The sequence below is a fragment of the Pyrgilauda ruficollis genome, unplaced genomic scaffold (genome assembly GCF_017590135.1).
Source record: "Pyrgilauda ruficollis isolate IOZ18807 unplaced genomic scaffold, ASM1759013v1 scaffold23, whole genome shotgun sequence".
NCBI lineage: Eukaryota > Metazoa > Chordata > Aves > Passeriformes > Passeridae > Pyrgilauda > Pyrgilauda ruficollis.
Genome location: NW_024522539.1, coordinates 16767737 through 16780921, shown reverse-complemented (window position 1 = coordinate 16780921; position 13185 = coordinate 16767737). Strand labels below are relative to the sequence as shown.

The following is a 13185-nucleotide window of genomic DNA, read 5'->3' as shown; positions in this document are numbered from 1 at the left end:
CCCATAACCTGGGCAGCAGGAAAGGGGGATTCTTCCCCTCTGCCCTGCTCTCGTGAGACCTCACCTGCAGAGCTGTCTCAGCCCTGAGGTCCCCAACATCAGAAGGATGTGGAGCTGCTGGAGCTAGTCCAGAGGAGGCCATGAAGAAGCTCCAAGGACTGGAGCCCCTCTGCTCTGGAGCCAGGCTGGGAGAGCTGGGGGTGTTCACCTGGAGAAGAGAAGGCTCCAAGGAAACCTCAGAGCCCCTTCCAGCATGTAAAGGGGCTTCAGGAGAGCTGGAGAGGGACCTGGGACAAGGGCCTGGAGGGACAGGACAAGGGGGAACAGCTTCCCATTGCCAGAGGGCAGGGTTGGATGGGATATTGGGAAGGAATTCTTCCCTGTGAAGTTGGTGAGGTCCTGGCACCCAGAGAAGCTGTGCCCAGAGAAGCTGTGGCTGTCCCATCCCTGGAGGTTTCCAAGGCCAGGTTGGACAGTGCTTGGAGCAAGCTGGGGTGGTGGAAGGTGTCCCTGCCCTGCAGGGAGTGGAACTGGATGACCCTGAAGGTCCCTTCCAAGCCAAACCTGTCTGGCATTCTGTGATCATGTCTTCATTCAAGTGTCTGGGTGCTCCATGCTGTTGTTATGTGACCATGGATGGTCACCATGGAACTGTTCTGTGACTGTGTCCAGACCACCCAAATTACAATTAAATCTGTGAAATGCTTGTTATTCTGCATAAATAGGTGCAGCTGTAAGTGCATGTGAAATCAGCTCATGATTAGTTAGAAAAGCAGTGATGCAATTCAGGTCAGATTTACAAACAAAATATTCAGGCTCTTGACAATCTTGAGATGTGCAGGATTAGGCAGGAGGTGACAAGCATTGAACCTTGTGTTTTGGGTGACAGCAAAGCAGGAGAGGAAAGTCCAGGCCTTCTGGAAATATTTGCTGAGGGCTCCACAGCTTTTTTTTAATTGTCCTTTCATCCTCTCATGTTCATTGTCTCTGGGTCTGTGCTGGCTCAGCAGAGCCAGAGAGACTTCTTGGAGTGGGAGGAGAGTTGGATTTGTGTCCTTTGGGAGAAGGAGAGAGGAGAGAACCTTTGCCCAGGAGTGGTGAGCCAGACACATCTTTCTCTTCTGGTGCAACAAAACCATTAGACTTTATTTTTTCACGTCACCAAATGTAATTTTACCTGGCCCTTCTTCACCTGGGATGAATTTTTGCCAAGGAATACAAGGCTCTTGGAATGACCGTCACAGGATGGTGAATGGAATGATAAACTCTGTTGTGTTAGGGATTTTAAATCAGGGAGAACATCTCATTTTCAGCACAAACACTAATTTTCAACCCAATAACAGTTAATTGGCAGAGGCACAAGGTAGAGAAGCCTTGTGGAGTGAACTGTAATGAGTCAAAAAAGTATTTAATTACAGTAAAGAACTGAGTGATGTTTCATTCTCTATATCCTTATAGTGGAACTGGCTGATGCCTTTTTCAGCCCATTAAAAGGGAGAAGAAATTGAGTTCCAGGGCCAAATGGCAGAACATTACCTAAGATATTAAAAAAACCCAAAAAACAACAAAGGAAAAGATCATAGTTGCAATTAATCACAAGCCTAAAAATATTCAAGGAGAAAAAGTGGGAAGAAGACAAAATAATTAATAGCATGAAGAAATGAAAATTCTCAGTCCTGAGGTACAAGGACAGGGACACTTAATGGAACAGAAAGCAGCAGAACTGCTGGAAGCACCTACTTATCCCAAAATCCATTAGCTGAGGAGACTCATTGTCACCACAGGTTATTAACATGAGGAGCTCAGCAGGAGCCCTTTGAAGAGCTGCTATGTTGATGAGTGGATTCAGAATTCACAGAAAAATATTAATGGAGTAAAACTGAAACCCCACAAAGCTTTTAAGAGCCAAGCAACTGTCTCTGCTTCGGGACATGAGGGCAACCTGGGAGGGTGGAACTTCAAAAGAAACCCATTTGTGGGATGAGGTTTCTCACTTTTGCCTTGGAAATGCACATCCTCATGTGCAAAAGCTGCTGCAGTCACTCTACTGCTCCGTGCCACCAAGGAAATTCCTGTGTGCTAACTGTGTTCCTGCTATTTATTTGGCACTGATGTCTGGGAAAACAAGGAAGACATTGGGATTCCAAGATTGCTGAACAAAGTCCAAGATCAGGACTTTAAGAAGGGAAATGCTGACTTTCCATTGCTCTGCCTATAGCCCACTCCAGCTGCCCTTTCAAAGCAAATCCATTCTCAGCTCTTTAAAGGATTCTTTTATTTACATCTGATTACTCAGAAGGTGCTTTATTGTCACAGAGTTCTTTTAGTTACTTAAATTTCTATTAAAATCATGTGAAAAGTTTTCAAGGAATGCAGGCAAACCGTTCCTGGATTAGTTAGCCAGCTCTTTCCACAAGGGATGTCATTTTGGTACATTTGCTTGGAATATGGGATTTTCATGTGTAATACCAATCTGAATAAATTCAGGTTGATTTTTTTCCTCAGCCCAGGGCTGTTGGACAGTGGCTGAAGGAGGAGGAAGTGTAGAAGTTCTGTGTCTGGATAGGGTCTGTTGCACTAACTTTGCCTCTACAGCGGTAACAGCTGAGGTGTGATGAGAAACAACTTCTCTTTGGGGAGCCTTGCCAAAAAAAAAATAGTAAAAATAACCTGGAATTATGTCAATGGTGCACTGGCAGAACAAGTTTGTCTACACTTGCATTCTGCTTGGGAAGGACCAATCTAAAGGCAGGGTTTGGCTTTTAAAGACTCGAGGGCTGGTTTTGGTGATTGATTGGACTCGTTGGCGAGGATCCCAGTACATTGTGCCTGTAAGTGCTGAGCAAATTTCCCTAAATGTGTCCTCCTCACATCAGGTCACACAATTTCTTCCTGTGACACAAAGTAATTTATTAATTGGTTTTTGTACTGTGAAAACATGGGTGGAATGGGAGCTCAGTTCATGCCATTGGCACCAAGGTGGAGGAAAGCACATTTTGTCATCAGTGGCTGCCTGGTGGCTCCATTCTCCTGTAGTTCTGTGGTGGGCTCAGGATGGCTCTGTGTGAGCATCTGTCCCAAAGGGATGTTGCACCTGTCTCCTTTCATCATCATCTCCACAGGAGAAGCAAGAGCTGCAGCCTTGTTTTCTGGAAGGGTTTAATTTCAGGAAGAGAGAGTGGTTTTTTTCCTTTCCTTTTTGGTTTTGATTTGTTACAGATGACACTTTCTAACCACAGTGCCCAAATCCAAAGGCTCTGAGTGAAATCTTTTTAGGAAGATGATGCTCATAACTGCCTGGCTCCGCGGTCGGGACTCAGAGAAAATCTATAACAAGATTTGTGTTGGTTTCCTTTGCTCCTGGCTCTGCTTGGGGGCTATTTCTGAAAAGCATAACCACAACGTGTTCCAGTCATCAGCTGCAAAGTGACAATATCAGAGACAAGCCTTGAAATCAACTATAAAAATAAACAGGCAGGCCCTGGCCTGGGATGGGGATGGGAATGGGAGTGGTTGGTCTCCCATCTGTCCTTTCCCAAACCTGCCTACCACCAGTGGGGACACAATAGCTAGATCATCAACACACCCAAAAAAGATTTTCTTATTGTTCTTATTTGAAGTTTTCCACTTCATTTTCTGTGTTTGCATCCAACTAATGACAGGAAGGATCAGTAAGAAGGCAGTTGCAGGAGTACTCTGATACTTTCTGTGCTACTCAGAAATCACAGGAATTCACAGAAGCACACAAAAAAAAAGTGTCTGGTGGCTTGATCCATCTAGAGATGAAACATCTGTGTATGAGGAAATGAGAAGTTTTAGGGTGTGAACAGTGTATTTACAGGGTGAAGTATAGATTTTAGAATTTAGGTACAGGGGGGTCATGAAGACAAGATGGAGGATTCAGGGCGTGGTCCTGGGTTCTTTCTTTTTCATGTCTTCCGTTTTCTGTGATGATGTTGGCACTTTTGGATTGGTTCATGGGGAAGGTACACTTGTCAATAAGGGTGAAAAGTATTGGGAATTAAAGGTAAATATGATAGACGTAATTTTCACTATAAAAGACACAACCGTCCCGTGGGCGGGAGAGAGTGCACATGGCTGTCCTGCTGAGCGGACCTCGACTGGCCAGAGAGAAAGTATTGTAGATAAGAATTAATAAACAAGATTGAAGACCGAAAAACCTGAGAGTCCAGACTCGTCCTTCCAAGCGCGGCCGCCCAGAACCACTTTTCCTGTGTCGGGGCAGAGACAAATAACAGCGAACCCCAATAGTGGAGAATTGTGGTTTCCCACTGTTCTGCTCCCTTTGCTCTTGTGACCAACATATTTGGTTTCCATCCCCATCCATGTTCTGTGTCTGGGATGAGCCAAGCAGCCTTTGGGGTTCCCCCTTGGCTCACAGGGCATGGGCTGGGACAAGCAGGATTAGGGTTTTTTTAAAACAGAGGCTTAACACCCAGAGGAAAGTACTCTTGCAGGATATCAGACTCAAGCTTAATCCCTGACTTGGCATCCAGGAGTGTTATATCATGCTTGGGCGGGAGAAGTATGATGTCATTTTCCACACTCATATTTTATCTGAACATCTTATTAAAACCCTGTCATTCTCCTGGGTCATTTTCCTAAGAGAACTCAGATCATCAATGCACCACTCTGGCCTCAGCCTGCAAGAAAGGTTTTTTTGTAATTTTTATATACAATTAAGGAGGAGCCAAAATATCTTTAAAGGCATCATTGAAAGCAAAGGAGTGAAAAATGCTTTTTTTTCATTTTTGATTACAACAAAAAAGAGGAAAAGCTGGCTTAAAAGTAGTTTGAGCATTCTTTAAAGGTTCATTTTTATGCTTTAATTCTATAAATGTACCTGCAAAGGAAGTACTTTGAAAAACAACAACAAAGCACTGAAACCTTGCACTATCTCTGGCTCCCGCCCTCCCGGCTGGCTGCCACATCCTGGCAGAAACCTTCCACTATCACCCTGGAGTTGGGAGGCAGCGAGTTGTCCTGCCAATGGATTTTATCCAAGGGATGCAAGTGTCAGTGATGTTTTCCAGAACTCAGGGGTGGATTTTCCAATGAGAAAAAATAGCCTGTAATGTCATTACCATACAATGCTGCGTCGTGCCCCGACATAACGCTCAAACACAAAGGCACTCCAGGATTTTGTCATTAAATCAGGTGTAAAAGTTCTCACATTCAGGAGGGGGTTTAGGTATTAGTTTCAAATTTTATGTTACACCTTTTTTTCTAATTCTTCTTGTGCTCTCCCTCCTCGTGTACCAGTTTCTCAGTACCTTCCACGTGGGCCAGTTGGTACCTTCACAGTCACCCTCCTTGGACAAAGGTCCTTCTCCAACCTGCCAGTCTGCATTAGTCAGAGGCATATTAGAGGGGATTTCCCAAACCATACCAACACCCTTCCTAAAAATCCTGATGGGACAAGTCAATTCAACAAGTTTATCCAGAGAGACAATTTTCCAATGTCAGCATATCATCAGGTTGACAAGGACATCCTTCAAAGCTACTTGCTTTCTTGCAACTTTAGGAAATTATAAACCACTAGTAATTCATTATTTTTTAAAAAAATAATTATTTCTAAAAAATAATTAAAATTATTTTAATATCACTATGTTCTCATCCTGGATTAGTGTGTTCATCCTGCAGACCATGCATGGAGTAGGACCCATGGCATGGGAGGGGATTCTCCCCCTCTACTCTGCCCTTATGAAACCCCACTTCCAGAGCTGCCTCCAGCTCTGGAGTCCCCAACATCAGAAGAATGTGGAGCTGCTGCAGCAAGTCCAAAGGAAGCTACAGAGATGCTCTGAGGGCTGGAGCCCCTCTGCTGTGGAGCCAGGCTGGGAGAGCTGGGGGTGCTCACCTGGAGAAGAGAAGGCTCCAGGGAAACCTCAGAGCCCCTGCCAGGGCCTGAAGGGGCTCCAGAAAAGGAATTTAGTCCTTGTCTGATCCTAGCAACTGAGAGGTTTCTGTTGGTTTCCTTCAAACCCAGAAATGTTCCCCCAATTTCAGTGACAAGCCGTAGATGCTCCAGCAGGTTTTATGTGTGGTGCTGCTCTCCTTCCTCACCATCCTCCTCACTTTCTGCTCTTTCCCTAATTTAGCTCTCACAGCTACATCTCTCTCTTCCTTCGTTGCTACTCCGTCTCAGCACAGGAATGTCAAACCCAGCAATAAACCCTCAGCAGTTCTGTCCCTACAACCACAAACCCAAGCTGCAGCCACTTTCCATGTGGGTTTTTTCAGCCCTCCTGGAGCAGTAACAGTGTCAGAGATAAAAACTAGATTTTTATAGTATTTTAGTACACGTGGTCTCTACTCCTGCAACACTATGAGTAGCGCTATGAGTAGTATCTGGCACTTCTAAGCACTATTCAAATAAAATTATATCTTCAGTTTGCTTTTTCTAATCTCTTAATTAGTGATTGTTGTAGATCATCATCTCTGAGATGCCCACGTGGGCTGTTTTCAATTGTCTGCACATCCAAGGCTCACTGAGAATGGGGGGTTGGCTTCTGTTCCTGGTCATTAGATCTCTTTAGGTGATCCAAATCAAATGCATTAGAAGAGCTTGAATTCCTCCTGCTTTTGCTTGTTCTAATCTTTGGTAAATCCTATCCCTCTTCACAGTGGGATTATTAACACTTGTTAATATGTGTATTTTTTTAAAAAGCAAGCACAATTTTTTTTTAGATTAGAAACTGATTTCTTTAATCATTTACTTGCATGCAGCATGATTTTATTGAATAGGTACTTTGAAGCAAATAAGAAAACACATACACTCTTTTCCTGATTTTTCCCCTTACTGGAAATTAAATATGTCATTTAAACCCACAGAAGTGATGGAGGGAGGGAGATTTTCATCTGAAAAGCACAGGTAAATACCATGGGTAAAATTCAGTAGATTGTAAAATGTAGTTTTTTCCTCTGAGCCATATTGGAGTGAGACATTTGTGTTACAGTAAGTACCAATGTAATTATAAAGCCAGATTTCACCCTAGAGAATAAATGGGGGAAAAATGGGAATGGCTGATAAGGATTTCAAACCAGACATCAAATGATAATGAAAATCTAATCCTGTTTATGATAATAGCTCACTAAATAATTTCTGTGGTAGGATATCAACAGGTTTCTGGGATTTAGTGCCAAATCCCTGAGAGTAGAAACACCAATTGATTAATCAGAGAACGTGCTGAAAACTTATTCCACCTATTAAAAGAAAAGCAAACAAATGAAGCTCCCACAGAGCCACTAAAACCACATATCCAGATTTGATTTTTTGAGGGATTTCCTGAAGAGGAAGAATTCTACTGCTACTTTTTTTTTCCCAAACGTTTCATTGGAAGCACCTTTCATCCTTGTATAGAAATTATAGGAAGCCCATCAAAGGCCCTAAGGGAAAAGGGGATATTTCCTCTCTTCCTGCGTTCAGATCTGATTTCCTGAAGAGAAGAGGAATCTCTGTTTCTTCTTTCCAGCAGAAGAAAATGTATTTTGTGTTGCCCAACTTTACTTAAGTAATTGAACACCTGTTCTTTATGTTTTACACCAAATCTTGCAAACTTCTCACCTGGAAAGAAACATTTCTTGTCACCTTGGAATTACTGTAATTGTTCAGTATTTGTTGATAAGAGTCTGAGAGGGGAATGTGTTGCTTGTTTTCCTCCTGGAGGGCAGGAAACAGCTGCACATGTTCCGGAAGAGTTGGGGGGTCACCAGGAGAGAATGAATCCATAGGTGGCTCCTATGGCTGTATCAACATCATTCCTAATTTAACAAATTAAATTTTGGAGCTATTTGGAGTTCTTGGGAAAATTACAAGGAGTGTTGCTTGTAAAGCCATATTTTTTGGGATGGGTGGGAGTTCTGCATTGGTAAGGAATGCTGGTGCTGGCAATGTGTTTATCCAGTGTGAGCAAACAATGTCAATATTGTCCATAATGGGATGCACACACACAGTCTCCTGGGAAAATGCTGGAAAACTGGAGGTAAAAAGGACCATGACCAACTATGGAGCAAGTCATGTGAACTGTACAGCAAAGCAAAGCCCCAAAGTTGCCTTTGGGGCTGACAAGCCAGGCTGTCTTCTAAAAAGTCTTTTCTTCTAGGTCCAAGGAATTTTCCAGGGCTGTGCTTGAAAAATGGCATTTTAAATATCAGCTTTTCAAGTTCTCATAGCTTGTAGAAAATCTGGAGTGGGTGCACTGACCTTGCCCACATGTCTATGATGTCTCCAGTGAAAAACTGGGATTTAACAATGTTATGTTGATCAGAATTGTTGAAGGTGCAATAATATTGTGTTGACCAGCTGAGTCTGTCAGCACATCTTTATGGGTGCCTCCTAGATTTGCATAATGCTGAGAGATGGGATAAGTGTTGTCAGAGTTAATAAACTCCAGGGCTGTTTAATCCTCATTAGGGCTTTAAGTCATTTTGGTGCTCACACTCACTTTCCACTTGTATTTAAATCCACTTCTCATTAACTGAGTCTGTGCTCAGGGACTGGGGTCTAAGCCCCAGCTCTGAGCACTGTGCCCTTCCTGAGGTGCATTTTTCATAGCAGTGGCCCAAACCAGACAGTGATGTCCAATGTGTGTGTGTGTAAAAAGGGCATCTTTTATATGAAAAACTGGTTTGGGTTTTTTGTCTTGCTTTTCTTGAGAGCAGCATGGTGGTGCTGGCTGCACTCCAGAAGTTTCAGTGACGGAGTGAGGCTTAGAAACCCTCCTAGGCAAACTCAGATGTCTACATGGCTGTGCAAATGTAATATTAAGTTGTGTTTTGATGATCATAAGAGCTGTCCAAACCCAAGTATCCATGCACCACCTTTCTCCTCTGTCCTGGACCAGTCTATGCTGTCCTCCACATTAGTTATGAGGGAAGATGGACAAACCTCTCAATGAGCTGAGATGCTTGAAGTCTTTAGAGACCTGTAGCTGTCTCATAAATACCGCTTTGGAATGATTCCTACTCAGAATTGCTTAGTGCACCAATACCCTGCTCTTCCTAAAGTGATACAAAAATGATGAGCTTTGCTTTGTTTTGGTCTTTTAATTTTCTGATTTTATGTTGAGCAAAGTGCTTCATTTTAGTCTGACTCTTTTGAAACAAAATGTTAGAGGAAGTATTTATTGGTTACAAAAGCCCTTCATCTATGGATTTATTTGGGTCAAAAATGCTTAAAGCTGAACACCAGGGCCAGTTGCTGTTCCAGATATGCTCCATGGTTGGTGGGTTCGATGGAGTCATTGAGAAGAGGGTCTGTCTCCTGTATTTCTGTCCCACTCTGTATCTCACTGTGGTTACTAGGGTCCACACTCCAGAAAAATGTTCCTCTTGGCTATGGAAGGGTGTGGCTAAAACCACAGAGCTTCCAGCAGCGTCTTGATGGCTTCTTCCTCAGAGAATATCCTGAATTGAATGAGGCCCACAAGGATCATCAAGTCCAGCTCAGTAGGATCTCTTTGCTCTCTGCTCCCTGGGACATCCAGTCACTGAGATATTGCTGCAATTTTTGATCTTTGCCTTTCAAAGTCCTTCAGCGCTTGCTTTCACCCACCCTCTGTTCTCTGGGCTTTGTTTATTCCCCTTAGTCTGAAAAATGTAAAATATTTGAGGTTTTGTTGTTCAGATTGAACTATTGCTGCTCTTGCTCATGTGTTAGGTTAGTCAGCAGTAAAAACACTGAATCTAATAAGGACCATGGGAGGAACTTCCAGCAAAATCATGTGAAAATGTCTGTGAAAGGTTAGCTGAGCATCTTGGAATCATGGAATCAATTGGGTTGGGAAAGATCTCTAAGATCTAGTCCAACCATTCCCCTGCTCTGTCAAGGCCACCACTGACCCATGTCCCCAAGTGCTATAATCCACACATCATTTAAATCCCTGCAGGGATGGAGTCTTCACCATTTCCCTGAGCATCCTGTGCCAGTGCCTGACCAACCTTTCCACCAACCTGAGCCTCCTCTGACACAGATTGAGGCCATTCCTTCTTGTCCTGTCCCTTGTCCCCTGGGGTCAGAGCCCATCTCACGCCCATGGCTGTCCCCTCCTGTCAGGGGGCTGTGCAGAGCCAGAAGGTCCCTCCTGAGCCTCCTTTTCTCCAGGCTGAGCCTCCCCAGCTCCCTCAGCTGCTCCTGGTGCTCCAGACCCTTCCCCAGCTCTGTTTCCATCTCTGGCCCCAGCCCCACAATGTCTTTCTTGTAGTTTTCAATGTATAAGCTTGGTGGGGATTTTAACCTGCCTTCTTACCCTGGATTTTCTGGGTGCCAACAAACATTTTGAATAATTCCAGCTTGAAATTTCAGCCCTCAGCTGAGTGCAGAAGGGCAGGAGTGAGGGATCCTGGAGCAGGGGGTGCTGTGGGATGGCAGCAGACAGATTTGCTTAAATATATTTAGTGACTTTATAATCTCAGTTCTTAAGAATCTCCTCTGTGTGTACAAATGTGTTTTACAGAGACTTTTAATTTGAGCAAGTTTGGGTTCCTGAGATTACATCTTTTCCAGCCTCTAAAACACAGGCTGCTGCTGCTGGAACTGTAAGTCCTTGTTCCAAAGCACTTCAAAAGCAGATTTTAATTCTTCAGCCTGTCTTCCCCTTGTTCCTTTTAACAGAAGATGTTTCCAGAACTTTATCTATTTTTAAGGCGGCCTGAATCAGATGCTGATCATGACAACTTTCAGTACAATTAATTTGGCAATGAAATCTTACAAAGAACTCAACTATGTTATGTCAGGATCTTAACAAAAGTTGGCCAACCCAAGAAGTGGAGTTCCTGTCATATAATAAATAATATATAGATCCTTTCTAGCTTGATAAGCAGGAAAGTATTGATTAAAACCTTGTCTGTAGCTTATTTCCTGACCTGCTGAGTCAAAGCGCGTTTGATCTGTCTCAGTTTGGAATCAGCAATATTTTTGTGTGGGTGCAACATGTCCTGCTCCCTTTGATCCCCAGAGATTTGTTTTGGCATTACAACAGCTATTTTTATTTTGCTTTGTGAGGGAAATAGAAATGGTTTGATGAGTATCACCATGTTCCAGATCTGCCTAAATGTCACATAAGGAGACTTGTGGAAGACACCAGAAGCTGTAGGTGTTGACCTGAAGACAAGCTGTATGTGATGTATGGATATAGTTCAGAGACTAGAATTAATTTAAGATATGTAGGATAGTAAAGAAATAAATGATTTCTCATTAAATAAAGTATAAAACCTTATTTTAAATGCTCTGCTGCAGCTCCTGAATTTGAAAAGGAATAATATTCCTTGATGGTCTCCAGACTGGATAGTTTTGGAATCTGTTTAGGATAGTGGGGGGTTCTATTTCAAATGTGACATCAGTGAAGATCTATTGTAAAAAGTAAATATTTTATTGAAATGAAATAAAAAATTCAAATAAAGAAAGGCCTCCCCTAAACCCTGAGTCATTCAAAACAGTTTCATTTCAGTGCAGGTATTTTTTAAATGGATGAAGGCAAACTGCTCCATCCACCCTTTATTCTCAATATGTTGCTTTGCTAGGAGTTTCCTACCAGCCCTTACATTAAACCATCTCTTCTAAAAGTAGCTGTTGAACACTTTGGGGTCTGGGCCACTGACTGTGGGACCCAAGCATAGCAAGGAAATCACCTTTTCATGGCTTCCCAGCTTTCCATGTAGCTGAGACCACTTTGGGAATAAGAGCAGTGGCTCATCCCCCAACCTGCACATTCTGGAGGAAACTGGGCAGTGCTGATGTCAGGGAAATTTCCCAGTCTGACCATTCAGGAGACTCGTGGCAGTCACACTCTCAGCATTCCTCAGCACTGGAGTGGTACAGGCTTAATGATATCCTAGTTTATTTTGGAAAAAAAACCAGGGATATTCAGGGATGAAGTCCTGCACATTCCTGCAACCTCTAATAAAAGGTAATGAAAAGTATTGTGACATAAACTCATATATGATGCTGTAGGAGAAATAACTATGTTCTTTTTGGCTTTAAATAGAGATGGAGTTTGTTTTTAATTGCACGTTGGAGCAATTAATTGGGCTGGTTTATGCCAGGACAAAGCATTAGGGCAGTGAGAGGCATTCCTGAATCTTGGCCTTAGGTCTTTCCCCAGAGACTGATTTTTCTGTGGCACTGATTGTCTTCCAGCTTAATGAAAAAAGTGTAGATGGAGCCTTGAATTTTCTATTAATCACTGAAATATTGTCTCACATTTGAGTAAATTTAAAAAAAAAAAAATAGACAGCAACCTCCCCCACCCAAACAACCCATGTTGCTTTTAATAAAAACAGCCAAAAAACCCACCCCAAACCTTTTTCATCAGTACAGAGAAGAAAAAGCAGTTAGTGAGAACTGGAGCTCTTTGTGTTTGAAATGCAGGCTGCTTTCCAGCCCTTGTTGGAGAATTCGAGCATTTCAAGAGCTCACTCTTTAAAACTGCTATTTTAGTCTGAGCTGCACCAAAATCCTCTCAGTCCTGTTGCTCACCTATTTGCATCACATGGTTGTTTTTGATTGTTTTTTTGGGTGAGAAATTCCTTGCTAATTATGGCCACATTTTGTAGTTACCTTGGATGTCACTTTTTATTGCTTCATGGTTAGCACCATACAGAGGCTGTGAGCATCCTCAGCCATAGAACCATGGAATTGTTCAGGTGGGAAAAGCCCTCAGAGCTCATCCAGCCCAACCATCCCCCAGCAGTGCTAAGGCCACCACTAACCCACTTCCCCAAGTTCCACATCCACACATCTGTTAAATCCCTTCAGGGATGGGGACTCCACCCCTACCACGGGCAGCTGTTCCAATGCCTGACAGCCCTTTCCATGAATAAATTTTTCCTAACATCCAACCTAAACTTCCTCTGGTGTGGACTGAGTTAATCCCTTCTCCTAGTCCAGCTGGACAGGGAGAGGAAGTGAGACCATGTGCTTAATAGCATTTTAAGAGCAAAACATTGGCAGAACGGCTTGTGATCACACTAAATGCTGCTATCTCCAAAAATCAAGGAAAAAAGAGGTGGGAGTAAGCTGATAGAAGATAAATGATGCTACATGAGCTTTATTCCTTCACTTGGGGTCAGTGACATGAGGCCACTCAGATGATGTTCCTCGAAGGGAGTGTTGGTGGGAAGGATTTCAAGGCAATGTGTGACAAGCCACTGATTTGTTACAGT

At 43.1% G+C, this 13185-nt stretch overlaps 1 protein-coding gene across 4 annotated transcripts in view; it reads left to right on the top strand.

Moving 5' to 3' along the window:
* The window catches only part of MYO9A (myosin IXA), a 173821-nt gene that overhangs the window by 91315 nt on the left and 69321 nt on the right, over positions 1-13185 (top strand). The gene's annotated exons all lie outside the window — the stretch shown is intronic.